A 26,285-nucleotide genomic window follows, 5' to 3' on the forward strand; every position below is an offset into this window, starting at 1 on the left:
AACTCTCTTAACCCAATCCTTGCATGGATATTACTACCATTTTCTATTAATATACACATGCACTGTCATTACTAAAAAAAATCTTACCCGATTAAATTCAAAATTCAAAATACATTTGAAATATGAATTTTAAAAAATAAAAAGAAATTTGCTTTTCATTTCTTTAGTTACCCGGAATCATGGTTGTGAATGAATTTGCTATTTTTAAAAAAGTTTTTCATAATTAATGAATATGTTGGTGTTATATCCTATAATATATTTAAATCAAGTAAACCTATAATTCATAAATGTTATTCATCATACAAAAAAAATTATTGGGAAAACTAACAAAACAAAATAGTGCCTAAAAACAATGACAACTCGAAACCTATGTTTCACGGTTTCAAAATGTTAACTATTAAAACAACATATTTAGTTTAAAAAAGACAAACACTATATATAAGGTAGCTCTCTCCATTAATTTTAAGCATTAGAAAGTAAAGAATTCAATAAGCATTAGTTACCCTTATTTCTTTGATATTAGAAGCATTTCGAATGGAATTTCGAGGAGTAATATGTATTCTTTATCTTTTTCTTCTAATTGGAGTTGATTCCAATGCCTTCCCAACGAATGATTTGATAAGCAAATTGCCAGGACAACCAGATGTTAATTTCAGGCAATTTGCTGGATATATTGAAGTGGATGAAAATGTTGATGGTCGAAGTCTTTTTTACTATTTTGTTGAAGCTGAGAAAGATCCCTTGACTCAACCCCTCACAATTTGGTTAACTGGAGGTTAAGTTCTTTAAATTCCTTTTAGTGTAGTTTATGATGTTATGCGGATTTCCTAGTAGGTATCCTATATGAATGAGTTAGAAAAAGTTCACCATGAGCAAGTTAAAGCCAAGGGAAAGCTAGGGCTTCGGCCCCATCGGTTCAATGTTACAATTTCTTTTTTAGCCTCTCCCAAAAATTTATAATTAAATTTAATCCCTTTTAGCCCCTTCGAATGGAAACATTATCACTTTTGGCCCTTGTTAGAAAGTAAAGATTCAATTTAGCCCGTTTCCATGCAAAGGTTTTAGGTTTATGTCCATCCCTAACACTAAATTTATAGCCTTGATATGACTATCATTTTTTAACTCATCTGAAAAGCCATACCTTTAAACATATACTAAATACTTGTCGAATTAGACTAGTCGTTACATTAGATCAAACCATTACTCTATTTTTCTAGCTTTACCTAAGCCTGGCCGACAAGTTTGTTTGATTACTCACATACAATAAAATCTGTTGTGTAATACTATTCAGGACCAGGGTGTTCTTCAGTTGGAGATGCCTTTGGAAGTGTTGGTCCTTTCATTGTTACGAAAGATGCTCATGGTCTCCAAACAAATTCCTTTTCTTGGAACAAAGGTTGTCTAATTTCCTATGATTATTTTTTTATTGAATTTTTTTTTTGTGTGTGTAAGTATATCATGTTTCATAGTTATTTCTTTCATATCCATATAAATTTATAATAAAATATTAAATGTGTTAGAACCATAAAATATTACAGAACGTCTAGTTTTCATCGTGTTCAAATGAATTGCATTGCCTTTCTTATATATATGTATATTTTTCTATTTCCATATCTATATAAAGTTCATCTAATATATGTTTCAGTGTCAAATCTATTGTTTATCGACTCCCTATTGGATCCGGATGGTCATATTCAAACTCAAGTAGTGATTATAATAACGGAGATGATAGCACTAGTAAGATCATAATGTATATTCTTCGTTATTAAATAAAATAGTTTGGGTATTATATATATATATATATTGATATTTTTCAATTATTTGTTTCTTACAGATAAAATATTACTTACATTCATGCAAAATGGTATGAAAAGTATCCAGTCTTCAAGTCCAAAGATCTATATATGGCTGGATCAAGTTTTGCAGTGAACAATTTCTTTTGTTTTTCTTTCTCTCATTTGGTAGCACATCAACATATTTTTAATTCACCAAAATATACTTAATGACTAGAGAAACAAAATATAATGTGATCTCTAGCATATAGTTTTTCTCTAATATATATATATATATGTATATATATATATTGTACTTTATTATTTACATATCAAGCATGCATCATTATTTTTTAGATTCAAACTCAAATAATTAATCAAATTTCTTATTAAAGTAACAATTGTTTTTTTAAAAATAATTCAAAAAAATATAAATGAATTCATAAATTATTTTTAACATACTTCTTGAATTGAATATGTCGAATTAATTATTGAATAAACACATAATAATCAAATTATCTCGACTTAATACCAGCTATGAATAAGTCTCCATGCAACAATACAAACAATATAACATGTTCATTACTTCAACTAAATTTGTGGATTTTTATTTTTAGGACACTTCGTACCAAATCTTGCTAATGCTTTGCTCGACGACAACAAGCAATCCAAGCAATCCAAATTTAATCTCAAAGGATTGGTTGTAAGTAAAACAGTATCTAATCAATCAAATTTATTTCCACTTTAATATAAATTTGCATAGAAGGATTAGTGAGAAATGTTCATGGTTGAGTAACTTGCCTAATTCGAGAAGGCTTGGATTTATTAGATTGGATTAGGATACCGACTTCTACGTTTAGGATCAAATCATTATGACTTTGATTATTGTTCATTACTGACATCATTGACAATAAATTTTTATTTAAATTCAGTATCAGCACTAACATAAAAAGTTTTAAATAATCCTGAAATACTTTTAGGAACTTTATTGGGCCCATATAGAACAGAAATAACATGTGTTGCAACTCAACTCTCCAGTAAACATGCTTAGGTTCAATTCAATGTTAATTTAAAGATTTTGTTGTGAACTTTATTTTATTTTTTTTAATTGTAACTCTTTTGAACAGTTGGGAAACCCAATGCTTCGTAAAAAGCTAGACGAGATTGCAAAAATTGATTTCTTTTTCTCTGGAGATGATAAACAACTCGTTGTATAACTAAATCAAGAAAGAATGCAATGCCATTGATGAAAATAATTACTTTTCTAGCATCAAAACCACTTGGAGCGCAAAATGCAAAAACCTTGTGTTCGAGGCCGATTTGGCTGCTTTCAAGACCGATGCTCATAATTACTCCCCGCAGAAGCTATTTGATGTCTTTCGCCCCTTGCAATTGAAAATGAGCTAAATTTGAACTTAACAAAACAGGTTTTCATTTATTTCTTTACATTCCTCTTACTTTACTTAGATTTGAAACTACAACTAACATAAGTTCCTATAGAATCGAATTAACTAATCAATTGAGTAAAATTAATTTTGTGGTATGTTTCTTTTATTGGTTATATCAAAAACGTAAAACTTTATATTTTGGTCCAGGTTCCTATAGTTAGCACAGAAGTAGACATGTGCCTTCCATTAAGGGTGCAATTTTACTTTAATATCCCAGAAGTTCAAAAGGCTTTCCACGGGAATCGAACCAACTTGTCGTATAGATGGCAGGGTTGCTTCACGTAAGTTTTCCCCTAAATTTTGAAACAAAATGAACTTTTTTTCCCTAATATGTTCATATAATTACTTTTATAAATTATTTTAAATTCGAAATTTAAGACTCGCGGTAAATTTTTCTATCTCCATATTGTCACCTCTTTCTTAAGAAAAATAAATAAATTACTTGTTTTATTGAGGTAAACGTTGTGTAAAATTTGTTAACCTTAAAATTTTCATTATATGCGACTCTTATTTATTTAGAGCTAATTTTAAATACAACGGTCGATAAGGACCTTGACATGCTTCCTACGCTTAAAAACCTTCTTCAACAATCTGCTCCCATTACAATATTCAGGTTGGTATTGTATTTGTATGCCATGCTTTTCTTTCCAATACTTTCTTGAATTAAGTTAACTAAGTATGAAAAATCAAAGTGAACTATTTTGAAAAGAAATTCTCATGCCATTTGTCCGATGTTTTATTTTATTTTGTTAATATGATTACCATGTTATAGTGGAGATCAAGATGGTATAATACCGACCGAGGAACCTTACAACATTTGGAAAAGTTGGTGAGGAGTTAAACATCAAGTTAACAAAAGAGGAAACATGGAGTTTTAGAACCAAGGTTTTATGTTTACTCATTTAATTATATATATATATATATATATATATATATATATATTAGCTTCCTTTTATATTATGATTAGATATATTTAAGTATCAAACTACCCTCCGATATGATTACCCAGTTTGGGTTTAAACTTGAATAAGAGATTTTAAGTGTTGACTCGATTGGCTTTATTAGCACTTTCAAGGCAAGCTCACGCTACCTACCTAGTTCAATAGGCTTGGCCAATACATGCTAGGCCGTGGACAATATTTTTCAAAAAATTTAGACAACTTGTCCTGAATTTTTATTTAAATGTGAAAATTTTAATTTATACATATTTTATATTTTCTAAATATTTAGTTGAGCCAATAGGTAGGCTTGGGATAAGATTTGGTAGTTTAAAAGTAATCATTTATTAGAAGAAAATAAATTTGCAGCATTTCATATATATTGAACATTGAAATGAGTTTTTCTTATTGAATAAACCAACTCAAAATAACACTATTTATATCTATAAATTTTCTTTCTTAATTTAATAAAATTAATGATAAATATTTAACAGAAGGAGGGTTGAAGTATGAGTTTGGGGACTTACTAAAATTCTTAACGGTGAAAGGAGGTAATCATCATGTTACCTCTTCTCGACCATCTCAAGCTTTTTCTATTTTCTCAACTTTCGCAATTAATTGGATGCACTGAAGATTGGTGATGAAACTTATGAAGCACACGGTCATGACTCATGTTGAATCCATCATTCACCATAATAAGACTTGTCGTTGTAACCATTTGTTGTGATATGTATTATTTTATGATGCATGAACATCATGACTTTTATATTATGAAATAATATAATTAGTTAAATCATCGATATAAAAAAATATTATTTTAACAAAATCATTCAACAATTTTTTTTTTCAAATTTTATACATGAAATCAACAAATAAAGAGATCTCTAAATAGCAAAACCCAATATGCGTAAGTATTTTTCTTAATACTTTTGAAACAAGATTTTTTGCCTGCGCAAATAAATTGATTAATGCTTGAACATTTCCAAACACCTCTTACAGTTTTGTTATATGCATTTTGTATAATCACTATAGTGTTTCCGTTAATCATCATAATAACACAGAGATACTTACAGGTTCGGCGTTGTAGGCTCGGTCATGTACTAGAAAATCAGTTTTAGAGTAACTTAGATATCATATTTTCATTTAACTACCTTTTATCACACATTATGGGCCGAAAGCAAAGCCCGAGTGTTGACTAACCTAGCTCTGATACCACTAAATGTAACAACCGAAACTCGACCAAAGCATCTAGACCAAGTCTGAAGAGTTACATTAACGTTTTCATGAAAATCAACTTTCATAAGTATAGATAAACCCAATATCAAGTCATAAAAACCATTAAATCAAACAGGCAGTTCAACAATCTTAGAAAAGTCGTAGCACTAATAAATACGTGAACTACATACCTAAAATTTAGTTAACCACAAGGTGACTAGAGAATTTAGTGTGTAATCAATATGGATTCAATTAGAAACACAATTTAATTAAAAGTTCTCAAATCTCAAGTTCCAATCAGAGTCAGATAATATTCAAGGGATTAACATAATGACTATATAATGTAATGGTTCCAGTTCAGATACAGAACATATCAGAAGCATATGCAGTTATTCCTACCCCCATCTGCTACACACCATCTCCGACCATCCCGACACACCGTTAAGGGCATTTAATACCCATCCAACCCTACACACCATATAGTGTCAATTTGACATATTTACTGAAATGCAGTCTAGCTGCCAGATCATATTGCTCTTAGGATTTAAAAACTTAGACCCTGTCAGGATGATTCTTGCAGCTGGGATATATTTTTGATGTTTTGAATTGTCATTTTGGTCATTTTGACGATGGTTTGATGAGGTAATTGATGCATGTTGAATAGTTATTAGTTAGAATGAATTTAATGCCTTATTATGTTATATTTTATTGTTTGGAGCAAAGGTATCGATATTCAGGTTTTAAAAATGATACATTTTGATATTTCGAATCTACAGGAAGTTAGTAACACAATTTGGTATCGATACCATCTCACGAGTATCGATACTCGGGGAAATAAAACATATAGTTTTTGAAATGTATCGATAAATTATTGGGTTTTGGTTTTAAGCGAAAAACAAAATGTTGTTTTGGTACCACTTTCAGGGTGGTATCGATACCATCCATGAGTATTATCGATACCATTGATTCAATATCGTTACCTACGTGATTAATTCATAATTTTTTAGTGATTTAAAAGCATGTTTAACTTTTGTAGACACTCAATTTTGCCCGCCCGTAAATAAGTCCAAAACAAAATAATAAACCCCCAAAAAGAAACGAAGTCCAAGTTCAGTCCCGAATTATAAATATAATTTGGCCCGATCGAATGGCCCATTACTTGAAAAGATTTAAGGTCCATGTACAAGTTTGACTCATATGGAAATATAATCTTCAATGATATGCAATCTTAGATGTGATATGCAATCTTAGATATGATACAATCTTAGATATGATTGCAATCTTAGATATGGTACAATCTTAGATATGATTGCAATCTTAGATATGATATACAATCTTAGAAGATATGATTTTGTAATCTTGGATATTTAATTTGTAGATATCCTTTAATCTTAACCGTTGATGTAATTGATCTCATTGTTGGATTTGGGAAGGCTCAACTATAAATAGAGGCCTCTCCTTCATTGTAAACACACTTAAGTTTTGGGGAAGCAATAAGAATTCTTAAGAGCATTCACTCAAATTTCTCTCCTATTGCATTCTTATTTTCTACGGTTTGTTCTTATTTATTCTTTGTTCATTTTGTTTTCAACCTTTTGTTATTTTGATTTAATCCCTATTTCATTGATTTTTAATTCTCTTTTATATTTTATTTTTTAATAATTTTAGTAGTATATCAAACTATTTTTTATTAAATTCTATATTATTCATTGTTTTAAAAATATATATTTCATTTAATTGAAAAGTTTTTCTTAAATAAGGCAATGTTTGGTGTTTAGAAATTAGGAAATAGTGCCCTAATATGTTTGGTTGTGATTTTTTGTTTGACTAAATAACCAAATATCCTTTTAATAAATTTTGAAAATCATGAGATAATTTTAGTTACGAGGATTTAAAACATCGTGTCCTAACATGCTGGATGTGATGTTTGTATACTTTTGGAACAAAGGAATCTCAAGTTTCAACTTTAAATTGTTCAAGTTTTAAAATCTTTCCAAATTTTCGACATTAGGGCAATAAATAATCAATTCGGTACCAATTTGTGGCGTTACGAGGGTGCTAATCCTTCCTTGTGCGTAACCGACTCCCGAACCTGTTTTCTTGAATTTCATAGACCAAAATGTTTTATAAAGGTGATCCAATCACACCTAAAAAGGTTGGTGGCGACTCCCATTTTCATTTTTCAAAAAGTCGAACCCCGTTTTTCAAACCCCTTTAAAAAAATGGTTTCGACAGCTTGGCGACTCTTTAAAAAAATGGTTTCGACAGCTTGGCGACTCCACTGGGGACCTATAAGAGAGTCAAGCCAAAAATTGATTATTTTCTGTCTTAATGTCAGAAAATTGGAAAATTTTTAAAATACGTCATTTTTTACATGTGTTTGTTGCATATGTTTGTTATTGTTTACGCACACATTGCATTTGCATGACCGTTATGGTCACACCCGTAAGTGGGAGTGAGAAGCTATGCTTTCGTGAGGTTTTCACCTCCGCATGGGCTAGTGGATTGCTTCCGGGATACATCCGTACCTATGTCTTCGTGAGATTTTCATCTCCGCATGGCCATAGGGAAATGTGTCCCCCTGAACCGAACTTGGTCCATATGAGCCTATAATTGGTGAGGATCGAGGAATCTGCTGGTTCAGGTACCCTTGCTTTAGAACCGAACTACATATAGTGAACTTTAAGTGCTTGCCCCAGGTAGTATGATGATGACCTTTAGTGCCTAACTTTATAAGTTCTTATTATTATATTTTTTTATATATGTGACACTGACTTGTTTTTCTTATTTTGCTAACATTGCATGTCATTCATCATTAAAAGATGTCGATTCAAGGTTCAATTTCTGAGTTAGAAAGTTTTGTAATGGGGAATGAATATCTTAATAAAGTGGAGGACAACTCTTTCGTTTGTGCTTGCTCAAAGAAAACCCAGATAGAAAAAGGAAATAGTGTCATCGAAGGATACACATCAGAATTATGGGACTACACTCTCATTAGTGTGATGCAAAATAACCTCCAAGAGTTAAAGGAAATATTGGATTAATGGAGTAACGAAGCCAAGCAGTTGTTCTACAATAGTTATGGGGAATTGCAGTATTTGTTTGACATGAAGATAGATGAACAATTCAAGGTGAGCGTGGGGAGTATTGAGGGACACTTCTACCATTATAGATGAAGATAGTCACCTCGTGGATGGTAGGGGTATAAGATATACAAAATTGAATTGGATGGAAAGAATTTTGCTTATGATGGTAGAAAGGCTCACTTACTATAGAAAGGCTCACCTCGTGGATAAAATATTACTTACATTCATGCAAAAATGGTATGAAAAGTATCCAGTCTTCAAGTCCAAAGATCTATATATGGCTGGATCAAGTTTTGCAGGTGAACAATTTCTTTTGTTTTTCTTTCTCTCATTTGGTAGCACATCAACATATTTTTAATTCACCAAAATATACTTAATGACTAGAGAAACAAAATATAATGTGATCTCTAGCATATAGTTTTTTCTCTAATATATATATATATATATGTATATATATATATTGTACTTTATTATTTACATATCAAGCATGCATCATTATTTTTTAGATTCAAACTCAAATAATTAATCAAATTTCTTATTAAAGTAACAATTGTTTTTTTAAAAATAATTCAAAAAAATATAAATGAATTCATAAATTATTTTTAACATACTTCTTGAATTGAATATGTCGAATTAATTATTGAATAAACACATAATAATCAAATTATCTCGACTTAATACCAGCTATGAATAAGTCTCCATGCAACAATACAAACAATATAACATGTTCATTACTTCAACTAAATTTGTGGATTTTATTTTTAGGACACTTCGTACCAAATCTTGCTAATGCTTTGCTCGACGACAACAAGCAATCCAAGCAATCCAAATTTAATCTCGGAGGATTGGTTGTAAGTAAAACAGATTCTAATCAATCAAATTTATTTCCACTTTAATATAAATTTGCATAGAAGGATTAGTGAGAAATGTTCATGGTTGAGTAACTTGCCTAATTCGAGAAGGCTTGGATTTATTAGATTGGATTAGGATACCGACTTCTACGTTTAGGATCAAATCATTATGACTTTGATTATTGTTCATTCTTGACATCATAGACAATAAATTTTTATTTAAATTCATATCGCACTAACATAAAAGTTTTAAATAATCCTGAAATACTTTTAGGAACTTTATTGGGCCCATATAGAATGAAATAACATGTGTTGCAACTCAACTCTCCAAAGAAACATGCTTAGGTTCAATTCAATGTTAATTTAAAGATTTTGTTGTGAACTTTATTTTATTTTTTTTAATTGTAACTATTTTGAACAGTTGGGAAACCCAATGCTTCGTAAAAAGCTAGACGAGATTGCAAAAATTGATTTCTTTTTCTCTCGGGAGATGATAAATAGCTCATTGTATAATGAAATCAAGAAAGAATGCAATGCCATTGATGAAAATAATTACTTTTCTAGCATCAAAACCACTTGGAGCGCAAAATGCAAAAACCTTGTGTTCGAGGCCGATTTGGCTGCTTTCAAGACCGATGCTCATAATTACTCCCCGCAGAAGCTATTTGATGTCTTTCGCCCCCCTTGCACTGAAAATGAGCTAAATTTGAACTTAACAAAACAGGTTTTCATTTATTTCTTTACATTCCTCTTACTTTACTTAGATTTGAAACTACAACTAACATAAGTTCCTATAGAATCGAATTAACTAATCAATTGAGTAAAATTAATTTTGTGGTATGTTTCTTATATTGGTTATATCAAAAACATAAAACTTTATATTTTGGTCTAGGTTCCTATAGTTAGCACAGAAGTAGACATGTGCCTTTCATTAAGGGTGCAATTTTACTTTAATATCCCAGAAGTTCAAAAGGCTTTCCACGGAACCGAACCAACTTGTCGATAGATGGCGTGGTTGCTTCACGTAAGTTTTCCCTAAATTTTGAAACAAAATGAACTTTTTTCCCGATATGTTCATATAATTACTTTTAGAAATTATTTTAAATTCGAAATTTAAGACTCGCGGTAAATTTTTCTATCTCCATATTTTCACCTCTTTCTTAAGAAAAATAAATAAATTACTTGTTTTATTGAGGTGAATGTTGTGTAAAATTTGTTAACCTTAAAATTTTCATTATATGCGACTCTTATTTATTTAGAGCTAATTTTAAATACAACGAAGCTGATAAGGACCTTGACATGCTTCCTACGCTTAAAAACCTTCTTCAACAATCTGTTCCCATTACAATATTCAGGTTGGTATTGTATTTGTATGCCATGCTTTTCTTTCCAATACTTTCTTGAATTAAGTTAACTAAGTATGAAAAATCAAAGTGAACTATTTTGAAAAGAAATTCTCATGCCATTTGTCTGATGTTTTTATTTTATTTTATTAATATGATTACCATGTTATAGTGGAGATCAAGATGGTATAATACCGACCGAGGGAACCTTACAACATTTCGAAAAGTTGGCTGAGGAGTTAAACATCAAGTTAACAAAAGAGGAAACATGGAGTTTTAGAACCAAGGTTTTATGTTTACTCATTTAATTATATATATATATATATATATATATATATTAGCTTCCTTTTTTATATTATGATTAGATATATTTAAGTATCAAACTATCCCTCTGGTATGATTACCTAGTTTGGGTTTAAACTTGAATAAGAGATTTTAAGTGTTGACTCGATTGGCTTTATTAGCACTTTCAAGGCAAGCTCATGCTACCTACCTAGTTCAATAGGCTTGGCCAATACATGCTAGGCCGTGGACAATATTTTTCAAAAAATTTAGACAACTTGTCCTGAATTTTTATTTAAATGTGAAAATTTTAATTTATACATATTTTATATTTTCTAATTATTTAGTTGAGCCAATAGGTAGGCTTGGGATAAGATTTGGTAGTTTAAAAGTAATCATTTATTAGAAGAAAATAAATTTGCAGCATTTCATATATATTGAACATTGAAATGAGTTTTTTCTTATTGAATAAACCAACTCAAAATAACACTATTTATATCTATCAATTTTCTTTCTTAATTTAATAAAATTAATGATAAATATTTAACAGAAGGAGGGTTGAAGTATGAGTTTGGGGACTTACTAAAATTCTTAACGGTGAAAGGAGGTAATCATCATGTTACCTCTTCTCGACCATCTCAAGCTTTTTCTATTTTCTCAACTTTCGCAATTAATTGGATGCACTGAAGATTGGTGATGAAACTTATGAAGCACACGGTCATGACTCATGTTGAATCCATCATTCACCATAATAAGACTTGTCGTTGTAACCATTTATTGTGATATGTATTATTTTATGATGCATGAACATCATAAATTTTATATTATGAAATAATATAATTAGTTAAATCATCGATATAAAAAAATAATTATTATTTTAACAAAATCATTCAACAATTTTTTTTTTCAAATTTTATACATGAAATCAACAAATAAAGAGATCTCTAAATAGCAAAACCCAATATGAGTAAGTATTTTTATTAATCCTTTTGAAACAAGATTTTTTGCCAGAGAAAATAAATTGATTAATGCTTGAACATTTCCAAACACCTCTTACAGTTTTGTTATATGCATTTTGTCGAGACCATTTTTAAATCGAGTTTTGGAAAATGGGAATCGACTTTAAGAAAAACGAAAACGGGAGTCGCCACCAATCTTTTTAGGTGTGATTGGATCACCTTTAAAACATTTTGTTTTAAAATCATTAGTCTTGGTCTACGAAATCATAAGATGGGTTCAGGAGTCGGTTACGTACGAGGAAGGATTAGCACCTTCGTAACGCCCAAAAAATTGGTACCTAATTGATTACCAAGTGTTTCTAATGTCAGAAATTTAAAACTTTTAAGATGTAATCCTCTTTAAAATATTTTGATTTTGTAAATTGGAGTTCACTCGTATCAAAGTATTGACACTAAGTTAGCTTTTTAGAAATCTCTATCTCGAAATAACAAAACGCCACATCCAGTAAGTTAGGACATATTGCTTTGCAATTCCAAGACAGTTGCTTACATTTTGAAAACATTTAAAAACTTAGAAGGGTATTTGATTATTCGAACTCAACGAGAAAAGTTGCAACCCAATAAGTTAAGGCAATACTTTCTCGAAATTTCCAAACACCAAGCATTGCCTTTATATTTTTTGAAAACTTTGGAGCCTTGTTTTTTTTAAAAAAATGATGCATGGGGAATTGTATTGCATTACAAATCATACATAGTAACATATTATTGTAGTAGGTAAATAATACATGCATTTAAACAAAATGATGGCAATAATATAAAGATCGTGCATTAGATACATACATATAAAATAATATACATATATAGCAAATATTAACAATATGCATGCAAAGATATATATATATAGCATGTATTGAGAATGAATAAACAAAACATACAAACATACAAGTAGTAATTAAATAATGCATGATATACAAAAAGTAATAATTAAATAATGCATGATATACAAAAAGAGTAATACAATATCAATGTACATATTCATGAAATGTAATATCAAATAATAAATATAAAATAACATATAACACATGATATATACAATATATAAAAAATGAAATGAGTTATTGTTAACAAAATATACATATAACACAAATAAAGACATAATATTTAATAATAATTTTAAAATAGTACTTGCTATACAATATATAAAACATAATAACAAAATATTTATAAAAGAATAATAATTATATATAAAATATATGGGGTTTAAAAATATATAAAATAAAAGTATGTAAAAGAATTTATAAAATAACACATAATATAAAAATATCATTTTAAAGTAGAATAATACATAATAAATAAATAATTAATAATTTAATATGTTTATAATATGAGTTAAAAATATAATTTAATTTACAAATTTACAAATTTTAAATAATATAATGAATAATATAAACATAAATAATCTAATAGATTATATATGATATACATAACATATATAAAAAATGATAAGTAATATAGAATAAAAATAAAAATATAATAAAATTTTATATAATAAAATATAATTTATATATATAGAAAATAAGAAATATAATAGATATAATATAATAATGAAAGTATATATGTAAAAACAATATATATAAATAATTAATAAATTTGTAATACAAGTAAAAATATAATAATAATATAAAAAATAATGATGTAAAATAATAATAATAATTTGTGAAAAGTAATAGATAATAAATAATATTAATATATATAATAAAATAATCTTACAATATATAATATAAAAGCAAGGTTAAAAATAAAACAAATAATAATATATGAAATATATATATATATATATATATATATAGTAATAAAATAAATATATAGGGCTAAATTTAAAGTTCAAAGAAAATTACAGTATAATTCAAAAGAAATAGAACTGAATTAGGGTCCCAATTAAAACGCGCGTAAAACAAAAGGGACTCACTGGGCAAATTGCCCTATTCCCAAAATGGTCCCGTTTTCCATAATGTGATTTAATAACCGTTGGGACTAAATTGAAACAATTGTAAAATATTAGGGCCAAATTAAAAATATAATAAAACTTAATTATAAATTAAAAGAGGTGGAAGGACTGATTGGGTAATTAACCCAATTCTAAAAAACACGCGGATCCTCCCTGGGTAATCGGGTCAACGCGCGGATCCTATGGCTTAATACGACACCGTTTTGAGCTTATTAAGTTAAGCAGAAACGATGTCGTTTCAAAGAGGTTATATAAGCCAATTTTGCAGCTTAAAAAATTCATTTTAACACCGGTCTAAAAAAAAAAAGTCCTGAAATGCTCTGCAGAAGGGAAGAGAGAGGTCCCCGGCCCTGGCCTCCGGCCAGGGTGCAGTGCTTGCACACACGCCTCACGCGCCATCGTACACGATGGTCTGAAGGATTAAAAACTCTCGTCCTTCCACAAGTAACCCCTTTTCCCTTAGATCCTTACTTGTATATGCTAGAACAGTTCATATATGTTCAAAATAAAGCACGAGATATGCGATTAAATCACCTTTTGAGAGATTGTTGGTATTTTTTGAATGAATATCTGTGAGTATTGTAACGCCCCCTACCCGAGACCGTAGCCGGAGTCGAACATGAGGTGTTAACAGACTTAATTCATTACTTAAACAGCTCAAATAATTTATTTTTAAAATTTCCAGTCAAGCTAGTAATCTGCGTCACAGTCGCTTAAAAATTCATATCTCAAGTTCTGAAACTCAAAATCTAATTCCGTAAATTTTCCATAAAACTAGGCTCATATATCTATTTACTAATTTTTTTCTAGAATTTTTGGTCAAGCCAATTAGTACATTTTATTAGTTAAATTCTCCCATGTTTCAGGGTTCGACTGCTCTGACCTCTGTATATTACGAATCAGATATCTCTCTGTACAGAATTTCAATGACTATGAAGTTTGTTTCTCTTAAAACTAGACTCAATAAGGAATTTGTTCATGTAAAACATGACTTCTAATATTATTTTTACAATTTATGATGAATTTTTAATGTCAGAATAGGGGATCTAGAAATCACTCTGGCCCTGTTTCACAAAAATTCAAATATCTCATAAAATATAATTTATATACCTGTTTTGTTCAATCCATATGAAAATAGACTAATTAAGCTTCAGTTTCATAACTTACTCATCATTTAATTCCATTTCTAATATTTTTAGTTATTTTTCAAATTTACATCACTGCTGCTGTCAGATTCTGTTTTATGGCAAATTTCACTTTACTAAGGATTTTCATGGACTAAATAGCATTTTAAACATACATAACATCAAATATGACTTAGATTGGCCATTCCAATGGCTAATCATTTACAAACCCTTTCCTTACCAAACCATAGCCATATCATAAGACCAATTACACAAAGTGAGTGTTTTGCCATACATGCCACATTCAAAATACACAAGCCATTTTACCAATTTAAGCCTTCGGATAGTGTGAACGAGTCTTCGACCTATCCCGATTCTCAAGCCGGCTTGTCAAAACTACAATGAAAGAAAAGGAGGGAGTAAGCACAAATGCTTAGTAAGTTCACATGCAAATAGCAAGTAACATAATCACACAATCTCACATAAAACATCATTTGCATAAACAACACCAAGACATTCATGTTTCATTTTCATTTAATATCTTTCTACGGTTTCATCATACCAAGTTTTCAACCCGAGGGTTTAAGCACATACCTTTCAAATTTTCTCATTTACCGCACTTACCAACATGTCACCTTCGTTTTAGGCCTTCTTCTTATTCACTTAAGATTCACCCATTGAACACATCGGAATGTAATTCGAATACGCGGATCTCATGAACATAAGAGCCATACCCGCAGCTAGACAAACTCAATAGCCTGCGAAACTTATGTAGCCAAGCTACCATGTAACCCGCCCATAAGTGAACTCAAACTCAACTCAATGAGCTTGGGCGTTCGCATCCATAAGTGAACTCGGACTCAACTCAACGAGCTCGGATGCCTAGTTACATCTCACGAACTCGGACTCAACTCAACGAGTTCGAAACTCAACCATCCTAGTGACATGTCACTTGTATTCTAATCTATTCCCAAGGTTCAAACGGGCGTTTTCCTCGATCACAAATCTTTGCCGTCTTCCACGGAATATCGAAATCGATAATTCGGTGATAGTTCATACTCATCAAGTAATTCACATAATTACATATTATTCAACAATAACTACAAAGCATAATATTTCATGATAATAATTAGCATCATATCATATAAACAATATTAAATTGCTTAAAATGACAATTATGTTACTACATTTACACATGAACTTACCTCGATACAAAATTATTAGCAATCGAGCCTATTCTTCGTAAACTTTGTTTTTCCCTCAATCGCGACTTGAATCTCGTTTCTCTTGATCTATAATGCCAAATTAATCTTATTTAATACATACATTCATCAAAACAGCATTTAATACGAACTTTGGAAAAATTACATTTTTGCCCCTAAACTTTTGCATAATTACACTTTTTCCCCTAGGCTCGGGAATTAAACTTCATCCCTTATTCTTATGTTTTATGACATGCTGATCATTTTTCCCTTCTATGGCAACATCAAATTCACACTTTAACATGTACTTATGACTATTAGGTATTTTTACTGATTAAGCCCTTTTTATTTCATTTAATATCCAAATGATCAAAATGCCCCTCCTTACTAAACTTTCAAAAAAATTCCTTCCATGTCCTAATTTGGTCCATGAACTTAAAATTGGTCAAAGTACCATTTAAGACCTCCTAATTAATATTTCAAAGCAATTTCATACTAAAAATTTCTAGAATGCAAGTTTTGCAACTTATTCGATTTAGTCCCTAACTTTAAATTAAACTCGTTATGCCAAAAACTTCTTCACGAAATTTTCACACAATTATGCAATCATACCATAAACATCAAAATAATTATAAAATAATTATTTCTATCTCAGATTTGTGGTCACGAAACCACTATTCCAATTAGGCCCTAATTCGGGATATTACAACTCTCCCCCCTTTAAGAATTTTCGTCCTCGAAAATCTTACCGGTAAACAGGTGTGGGTATTGGTTTCTCATAGTTTCTTCTAGTTCCCATGTAGTCTCTTCTACCCTGTGCTTTTGCCACAATACTTTCACGAGAGCGACACTTTTATTTCTTAATTGTTTGACTTCTCGAGCTAAAATCTTAATCGGTTCTTCTTCATAAGTCATATCCGGCCGTAGTTCAATTTCTGTCGGTGAAATTATATGTGAAGGATCCGAACGATACCGACGTAACATATATACATGGAACACATCATGAATCTTCTCTAATTCAGGTGGTAATGCTAGCCGATATGCTACCGGTCTAACTTTTTCAATTATTTCATATGGTCCAATAAAACGCGGACTTAACTTACCCTTCCGTCCAAATCTAAGGACTTTCTTTCATGGAGACACTTTCAAAAATACCTTATCACCAACTTGAAACTCGATTTCCCTTCGTTTCAAATCCGCATAAGATTTCTGTCTATCTGAAGCTGCTTTCAAACAATCTCGAATCACTTTCACCTTTTCTTTGGTTTCTTTTATTAGATCAACTCCATAAATCTGATTTTCCTTGAGTTTAGTCCAATACAAAGGCGTTCGAAACTTACGACCATACAATGCTTCATAAGGTGCCATCTTTAAACTCGTCTGATAACTATTATTGTAAGCAAATTCTACCAACGATAAATATCTTTCCCAACTTCCTTGAAATTCCAATACACAACATCTAAGCATATCTTCAAGAATCTGAATTACTCTCTCTGATTGCCCATCAGTTTGTGGATGGAAAGCAGTACTGAAATTTAACTTCATACCTAACGCGTCTTGCAACTTTTGCTAAAACTGCGAGGTAAACCTCGGATCTCTATCAGAAATGATCGACAATGGTATTCCGTGTAGTCTAACAATTTCTCTAACATACAGTTCAGCCAACTTGTTAAGAGAATAATCCATACGTACCGGGATAAAATGAGCCGACTTAGTTAATCTGTCAACTATTACCCAGATTGCATCTTTCCTTCTTGGAGTCAATGGCAACCCTGAAACAAAATCCATTGTAATCCGATCCCATTTCCATTCAGGAACCATAATAGGTTGAAATAATCCCGAAGGCACTTGGTGTTCAGCTTTCACCTGTTGACAAATTAAGCATTTTGATACAAATTCAGAAATATCTCTTTTCATTCCACTCCACCAGTACATTTTCTTCAAGTCATTATACATTTTCGTACTGCCCGGATGAATCGCCAAACAGCCATTATGTGCTTCATGCAAAATCTTTTGAATGAATTCATCATTTTTCGGTACACAAATCCAATTTTTAAACATCAAGCAACCATCAGAACCGATTCTAAAATTTGATCCCGTATCAGCTTCACACTGCTTTCTCTTGGCTTGCAAATCTTGATCATTTTTCTGAGCATCAGAAATCTCTTGTAAAAACATCGGTCTTGCTCTTAACTCTGCTAGAATCGAACCATCATCTGACATTTTCAACTGAGTGTTCATAGCTCTCAAAGCAAACAACAACTTTCTGCTTAAAGCATCGGCAACCACATTCGCTTTTCCCGGATGATAATCAATAACAAGCTCATAGTCTTTCAATAACTCCAACCATCTTCGCTGTCTCAAATTCAAGTCTTTTTGTGCCATCAAGTACTTAAGACTTTTGTGGTCGGTATATACCCGGCACTTTTCACCATACAAATAATGTCGCCAAATCTTCAAAGCAAACACCACCGCAGCCAATTCCAAATCGTGAGTAGGATAATTCCTCTCATGAGGTTTTAACGCCTCAAGCATAAGCCACCACTTTTCCTTCTTGCATAAGTACACACCCAAACCATTTAGAGAAGCATCACTATACACCACAAATTCTTTACCTGATTCGGTCTGTACTAACACTGGTGCCTCTATTAATAACTATTTTAATTCTTCAAAACTCTGTTGACATTCTTCCGTCCATTCAAATTTAACATTCTTTCGGAGTAGTCTAGTCATAGGAGCAGCAATTATAGAAAATCCATTTACAAACCACCGATAATACCCAGCTAGCCCCAAGAAACTTTTAACTTTGGTTACATTTTTTGATGGTTTCCAATCAACAATGGCTGAAATTTTACTAGGATCAACCCGTATACCATCACCTGAAACAATATGACCCAAAAATCCAACTTCCCGGAGCCAAAATTCACTTTTACTAAATTTAGCATACAGCTGCTTATCTTTCAAAGTTTGCAAAACTATCCTCAAATGCTCAGCATTTTCTGTCACATCTTTTGAATAAATTAAAATATCATCTATAAACACCACAACAAATTTGTCCAAGTATGGTCGAAATATGCGATTCATTAAATCCATAAACACAGCAAGTGCATTTGTCAACCCGAATGGCATAACTAAAAATTCATAATGACTGTACCTTGTTCTAAAAGTAGTTTTAGGCACATTCGACTCTTTTACTCGTAGCTGGTAATACCCAGATCTCAAGTCAATCTTTGAAAACCATGTCACTCCTTTTAGCTGATCAAACAAATCATCAATTCTTGGCAACGAATACTTGTTTTTGATTGTCACCTTGTTTAACTGCCGATAATCAACACACAACGTCATAGAACCATCCTTCTTTCTCACAAATAACACGGAAGCACCCCAAGGTGAACAACTCGGTCTCATAAAGCCTTTATCAGTCAACTCTTACAACTGCGACTTTAACTCTTTTAACTCTATTGGTGCCATTTTATATGGAGCAATCGAGATCGGAGCTGTTCCTGGTATCAAATCAATACCAAATCTATTTCCCTGACTGGAGGCAAACCCGACAATTCTTCTGGAAATACATCCGCAAATTCACACACAACCGGTACTAATTCAACTTTCTTTTCAACTTCTTTTGTATTAATTACATACGCCAAATAAGCTTCATAACCCTTTCACAAATATCTTTGAGCCGACATTGAAGAAATCACACTAGACAATGCCTTTGATTTATCTGATTCAACCCGCAGAGTTTCACTATTTTCACACTTTAATTCTATAACCTTTTCTTTGCAATTTATTATAGCATCATGCAACGTCAACCAATCCATACCCAAAATAACATCAAACTCATCAAACAACAACAACATCAAGTCAGCCGGAAAGTAATGACCCCGAATCATTAAAGGACATTTCTTGCATACTTTATCAACTATCACACATTTGCCTAACGGATTCTACACTCTAATTATAAATTCTGTGTTCTCAACAGGTATATTCATGCTAGACACCAGTTTCATGATTACATATGAATGAGTAGAATCGGGATCAATCAAAGCAATAACATTAACATCATAAAGAAAAAATATACCAGTAATCACATTGGGTGAGGAAGCATCTTCACGCGCTTTAATAGCATAAGTTCTAGCCGGAGCCCTTCCTTCAGGTCTAACTGCTGCATCTCTGGCTACATTATTACTGCTTGCTTCACTCCTAGCTTTTCTTGGATACCTTCCCCTCGAATCCGCACCACTTGCTTTTGTATACTGAAATTTTTCTTTCTCAGCTCTCTCTGGGCAGTCTCTAATAAAATGATCCGGAAAACCACATCGAAAACATTCATTTGCTTTGCACGGACCAAAATGATTTCTATCGCACCACTGGCACTCGGGTTTAACAAATCTCGAGTTCCCTACACCGGCTGCCGAAGTAGTTTAGAACTTAGGACCCACATTTTGCTTCTTAAAATTCCCATATGATTGCCCAGCTGAAACTTGGGGACAAGATTCATATTTCTTGACTTTCCGGGTTGCTGTAAGGGTGCATTACACATTGGTCTTTTCTTCCAATTTCGTGTCTCAGATTCTACCTTTTTCTTTTCCTTAAGTAGTTCTTCAGCTTTGCAAGCTCGATTGACAAGTACCACCATTTCTTTTAGTTCAAGGATCCCAACAAATACCTTGATGTCTTCGTTGAGCCCGTCTTCAAATCGTCGGCACATCTTGGCCTCTGTAGGAACATATTCTCTGGCATACTTACTCAATCGAACAAACTCTCTTTCATATTCTGTGACTGTCATATTACGTTGCTTCAGCTCAAGAAACTCTTTACATTTCTGATCAATAAATCTTTCACTAATATATTTCTTCTGAAACTCTTCTTGAAAGAATTCCTAGGTTATCTTCTCTTTCGGTACCACCGAAATCAAAGTCTTCCACCAATTATAGGCTGAATCCCTCAACAAAGATACAACACATTTCAAACATTCTTCAGGTGTACAAGATAATTCATCAAATACCCGGATAGAATTTTCAAGCCAGGACTCTGCTTTCTCGGCATCATCATCAATATTTACCCTAAATTCTTCGGCCCCTTGTTTACGAATTCTATCAACTGGAGTTTTGTGAAATTTTATCATATCCATACCCTGACGCATCGGGGGTATAGGTTGAGGAATTGGGGGAGGTGGGGGAGGTTGTGCATTCGGGTTCGTACGAACGAACTCAGTATACCAGGCACTCATCATCTGGAGAAAGGCTTCCCGATCCCTTTCTCCTCCTCCCTGACCAACAGTAAGGGGTGGATTTTCAGTCGCACGCCCCTTCAAATGGAGCTGGCACATTACTCTCTACTTCATCTGCCACAGCTGGATTGGGATCCATTTACTATATATAAAAAAATCATTTAAAAAGGTCAGAAGTCATCACACTATCACAATTTATACATATGGCATGTATAGCAAAATCCGTACATACAACACGTAGTCCGAGAACCGACTAAACCTACTATGATACCACCAAATGTAACCCCCCATACCCGAGACCGTTGCCGGAGTCGAACACGAAGTGTTAACAGACTTAATTCATTACTTAAACAGCTCAAACAATTTATTTTTAAAATTTCCAGTCAAGCTAGCAATCTGCGTCACAGTCGCTTAAAAATTCATATCTCGAGTTCCAAAACTTGAAATCCAATTCCGTAAATTTTCCATGAAACTAGACTCATATATATATATATAATAATTTTTTTCTAGAATTTTTGGTCAAGCTAATTAGTACATTTTATTAGTTAAATTCTCCCCCATTTCAGGGTTCAACTGCTCTGACCTCTGTATATTACGAATCAGATATCTCTCTGTACAAAATTTCAATGACTATTAAGTTTGTTTCTCTTAAAACTAGACTCAATAAGGAATCTGTAAATATAAATCATGACTTGTAATTATTTTTTTACAATTTATGATGAATTTTTAAATTCAGAACAGGGGATCTAGAAATCACTCTAGCCCTGTTTCACAAAAATTCAAATATCTCATAAAATATAATTTATATACCTATTTTGTTCAATCCATATTAAAATAGACTAATTAAGCTTAAATTTCATAACTTACTCATCATTTAATTCCATTTCTACTATTTTTAGTGATTTTTCAAATTTACATCACTGCTGCTGCCAGATTCTGTTTTATGGCAAATTTCACTTTACTAAGGATTTTCATGGACTAAATAGCATTTTAAACATACATAACATCAAATATGACTTAGATTGGCCATTCCAATGGCTAATCATTTACAAACCCTTTCCTTACCAAACCATAGCCGTATCATAAGATCAATTACACAAAGTGAGTGTTTTGCCATACATGCCACATTCAAAATACACAAGCCATTTTACCAATTTAAGCCTTCGGATAGTGTGAACGAGTCTTCGACCTATCCCGATTCTTAAGCCGGCTTGTCAAAACTACAATGAAAGAAAAGGAGGAAGTAAGCACAAATGCTTAGTAAGTTCACATGCAAATAGCAAGTAACATAATCACACAGTCTCACATAAAACATCATTTGCATAAACAACACCAGGACATTCATGTTTCATTTACTTTTAATATCTTTCTACGATTTCATCATACCAAGTTTTCAACCCGAGGGTTTAAGCACATACCTGTCAAATTTTCTCATTTACCGCACTTACCAACATGTCACCTTCGTTTTAGGCCTTCTTCTTACTCACTTAAGATTCACCCGTTGAACACATCGGAATATAATTCGAATACGCGGATCTCATGAACATAAGAGCCATACCCGCAGCTAGACAAACTCAATAGCCTGCAGAACTTATGTAGCCAAGCTACCAAGTAACCCGCCCATAAGTGAAGTCGGACCCAACTCAACAAGCTCTGATGCCTAGTTACATCTCACGAACTCGGACTCAACTCAACGAGTTCGGAACTCAACGAGTTCGGAACTCAACCATCCTAGTGACATGTCACTTGTATTCTAATCTATTCCCAAGGTTCAAACGGGCATTTTCCTCGATCACACATCTTTTTCATCTTCCACGGAATATCGAAATCGATACTTCGGTGATAGTTCATACTCATCAAGTAATTCACATAATTACATATTATTCAACAATAACCACAAAACATAATTTTTCATAATAATAATCAGCATCATATCATATAAACAACATTAAATTGCTTAAAATGACAATTATGTTACTACATTTACACATGAACTTACCTCGGTACAAAATTATTAGCAATCGAGCCTATTCTTTGTAAACTTTGTTTTTCCCTCGATCGCGACTTGAATCTCGTTTCTCTTGATCTATAATGCCAAATTAATCTTATTTAATACATACATTCATCAAAACAGCATTTAATACAAACTTTGGTAAAATTACATTTTTGCCCCTAAACTTTTGCATAATTACACTTTTGCCCCTAGGCTCGGGAATTAAACTTCATCCCTTATTCTTATGTTTTATGACATGCTGATCATTTTTCCTTCTATGGCAACATCAAATTCACACTCTAACATGTACTTATGACTATTAGGTATTTTTACTGATTAAGCCCTTTTTATTTCACTTAATATCCAAATGACCAAAATGCCCCTCCTTACTAAACTTTCAAAAAAATTCCTTCCATGTCCTAATTTTGTCCATGAACTTAAAATTGGTCATAGTACCATTTAAGACCTCCTAATTAATATTTCAAAGCAATTTCATACTAAAAACTTCTAGAATGCAAGTTTTGCAACTTATTCGATTTAGTCCCTAACTTTAAATTAAACTCGTTATGCCAAAAATTTCTTCACGAAATTTTCACAAAATTATGAAATCATATCATAAACATAAAAATAATTATAAAATAATTATTTCTATCTCGGATTTGTGGTCACAAAACCACTATTCTGATTAGGCCCTAATTCGGGATTTTACAAGTATATTTCTATTCTGTAAAAAAAAAAAGGGGTCCTTTACACTGTTTTAATTCGGGCTTTTATAGCCACTGTTGCTATTACATTTTTGGAAAGAAACCTTTTTATTTTCTTCCATATTTGTTTTGTTTGCTGCTGTGTTTCTTTCCTTCTTTTGCAGGTATAATCGAGGAATCCGGCAATGACTGTGCTTGTGTGGATTCACAGTGTTGGTCAGGCGCTGATTATGGAGGCAGAGCCTTGAGTGATGGCCTCGATTGGGGAGCTGGACAGACGCTCCCCGAACCTTCCAGAACCTGTTGCGACGCTAGGGGAAAAAGCTGGGGTTGAAAACCCTAGCTGATAATTTTAGGTTTTTGGGCCTCTGTTGTTTGGGTCTAGTTTAAGTCTGGGCTTCGGGTGTATTTGGGTTAAGGTTGTAAGTGGGTCCACTAGGTAGCCTTAGGCCTACTAGGTGGTATCCGGATAAACGGGTCTGAGATGTTTGATTTTGGGCCCACTATTTGGGCTTTGCAACATGGACTGTTTATTTTTGAATGGACTTTTAAAATAAATAAACATTTATTTTTTTGTTTCTATTTTATTTATTTAGTTAAGGGCCTGGTCAAATTTGAGCTATTACACATTTTGTATAATCACTACAGTGTTTCCGTTAATCATCATAATAACACAGAGATACTTACAGGTTCGGCATCGTAGGCTCGGTCATGTACAAGAAAATCAGTTTTAGAGTAACTTAGATATCGTATTTTCATTTAACTACCTTTTATCACACATTATGGGCCGAAAGCAAAGCCCGAGTGTTGACTAACCTGGCTCTGATACCACTAAATGTAACAACCTAAACCCGACCAAAGCATCTAGACCAAGTCCGAAGAGTTACATTAACGTTGTCATGAAAATCAACTTTCATAATGTAACGGCCTAATTTTCATTGGTGTCGGAAATGGTGATTTGAGATCACTAAATTCGACAAATAAGATTGAACAAGATAGTAATTTAATATTTATGAGTCAAGTAAGAATTTAGAAGAATTTGTGAAATGGTGAAATTAGTGAATTAAAAGAATTTATTAGGTCAAACGGGTCAAAAATGAGGTATCGAGACCTCAAAGTTGAAAATCGAGCTATAAATATTTTTATAAATATTTATGGAGTGTCATTGAGTTAGTATTAAAGTTTCGTTAGAAAATTTTAACGTTTGGATGGCTAATTAATTAAAAAGGACTAAATTGAAAATAGCGCAAAATTTGTTAAATTGTGAGTAAATAGCTTAAGTATTTAAAAAGATGGATTTAAAGAGCAATTAGACCCAAAGGTTAATGGCTGGACGGTTTGGGTATGAAATAAGCAAGAAAACAATGTGAACAAGGGGCAAAATTGGAAATAGCATAAAAGTTAATAGTTAAATAATGATGTAATTGAAAAATCTAGACATTTCTTCATATTTTCTCAGCTAAAACGCCATAGAAGGTCTGGAGAAAGCTGGTTTTTCATATTTTACATCATATCAAGAAAACGAACTGAATCGTGGAAAGGAGAAAATTCAAGAATAGTCCCTGAATTTCTACGACTTTTACAAATTAGTCCAGGTAAGTTCATATGGCAAAGTTCAATGTTTTGATATGAAAATATTATGATTGTTAAAGTATTTTATTGTTGATGAATACTATCAATTTGCATTAACTAATGAATAATGTGTAACTAAAAGTACAAATTAGTAGGAACAATGGATTTGAGTGCTTCTATTCTGTGACCCTGATGAGTTGATGAAACATATGTGACAAGTGTGCTGTTTAAGACCATAGTGGGCTATGGCATCGGTGCAATGTGATAATGTGACTCAGATAAGACCATAGCTGGGCTATGGCATCGGTATAATGTGATAATGTGATTCCGTATAAGACCATGTCTGGGATATGGCTTCGGTATGATATGTGAACCGTGTAAGACCATGGCAAGGCTATGGCTTCGGTGTGTGATGCGTATCAATGTGAAAGTCCATGGTTTACTATGGCAATGTGATAATGAAGCACTCAATTCCCTTATTGTTCCCTAATTTGACAATGAAGTAAATGAGAAATGGGCCTAAGGGAGTTAAATTGTGAGTTGCCATATGGAAAT

The 26,285-nt window shown here is 32.1% G+C and overlaps 1 pseudogene; it reads left to right on the forward strand.

Annotated features, from left to right (window-relative positions):
- Nucleotides 1–470: 470 nt before the first annotated feature.
- LOC108451138 (serine carboxypeptidase-like 44) lies at nt 471–24,492 on the forward strand (annotated as a pseudogene).
- Nucleotides 24,493–26,285: the final 1,793 nt, after the last annotated feature.

The sequence above is a fragment of the Gossypium arboreum genome, chromosome 5 (assembly GCF_025698485.1).
Source record: "Gossypium arboreum isolate Shixiya-1 chromosome 5, ASM2569848v2, whole genome shotgun sequence".
Classification (NCBI taxonomy): Eukaryota; Viridiplantae; Streptophyta; class Magnoliopsida; order Malvales; family Malvaceae; genus Gossypium; species Gossypium arboreum.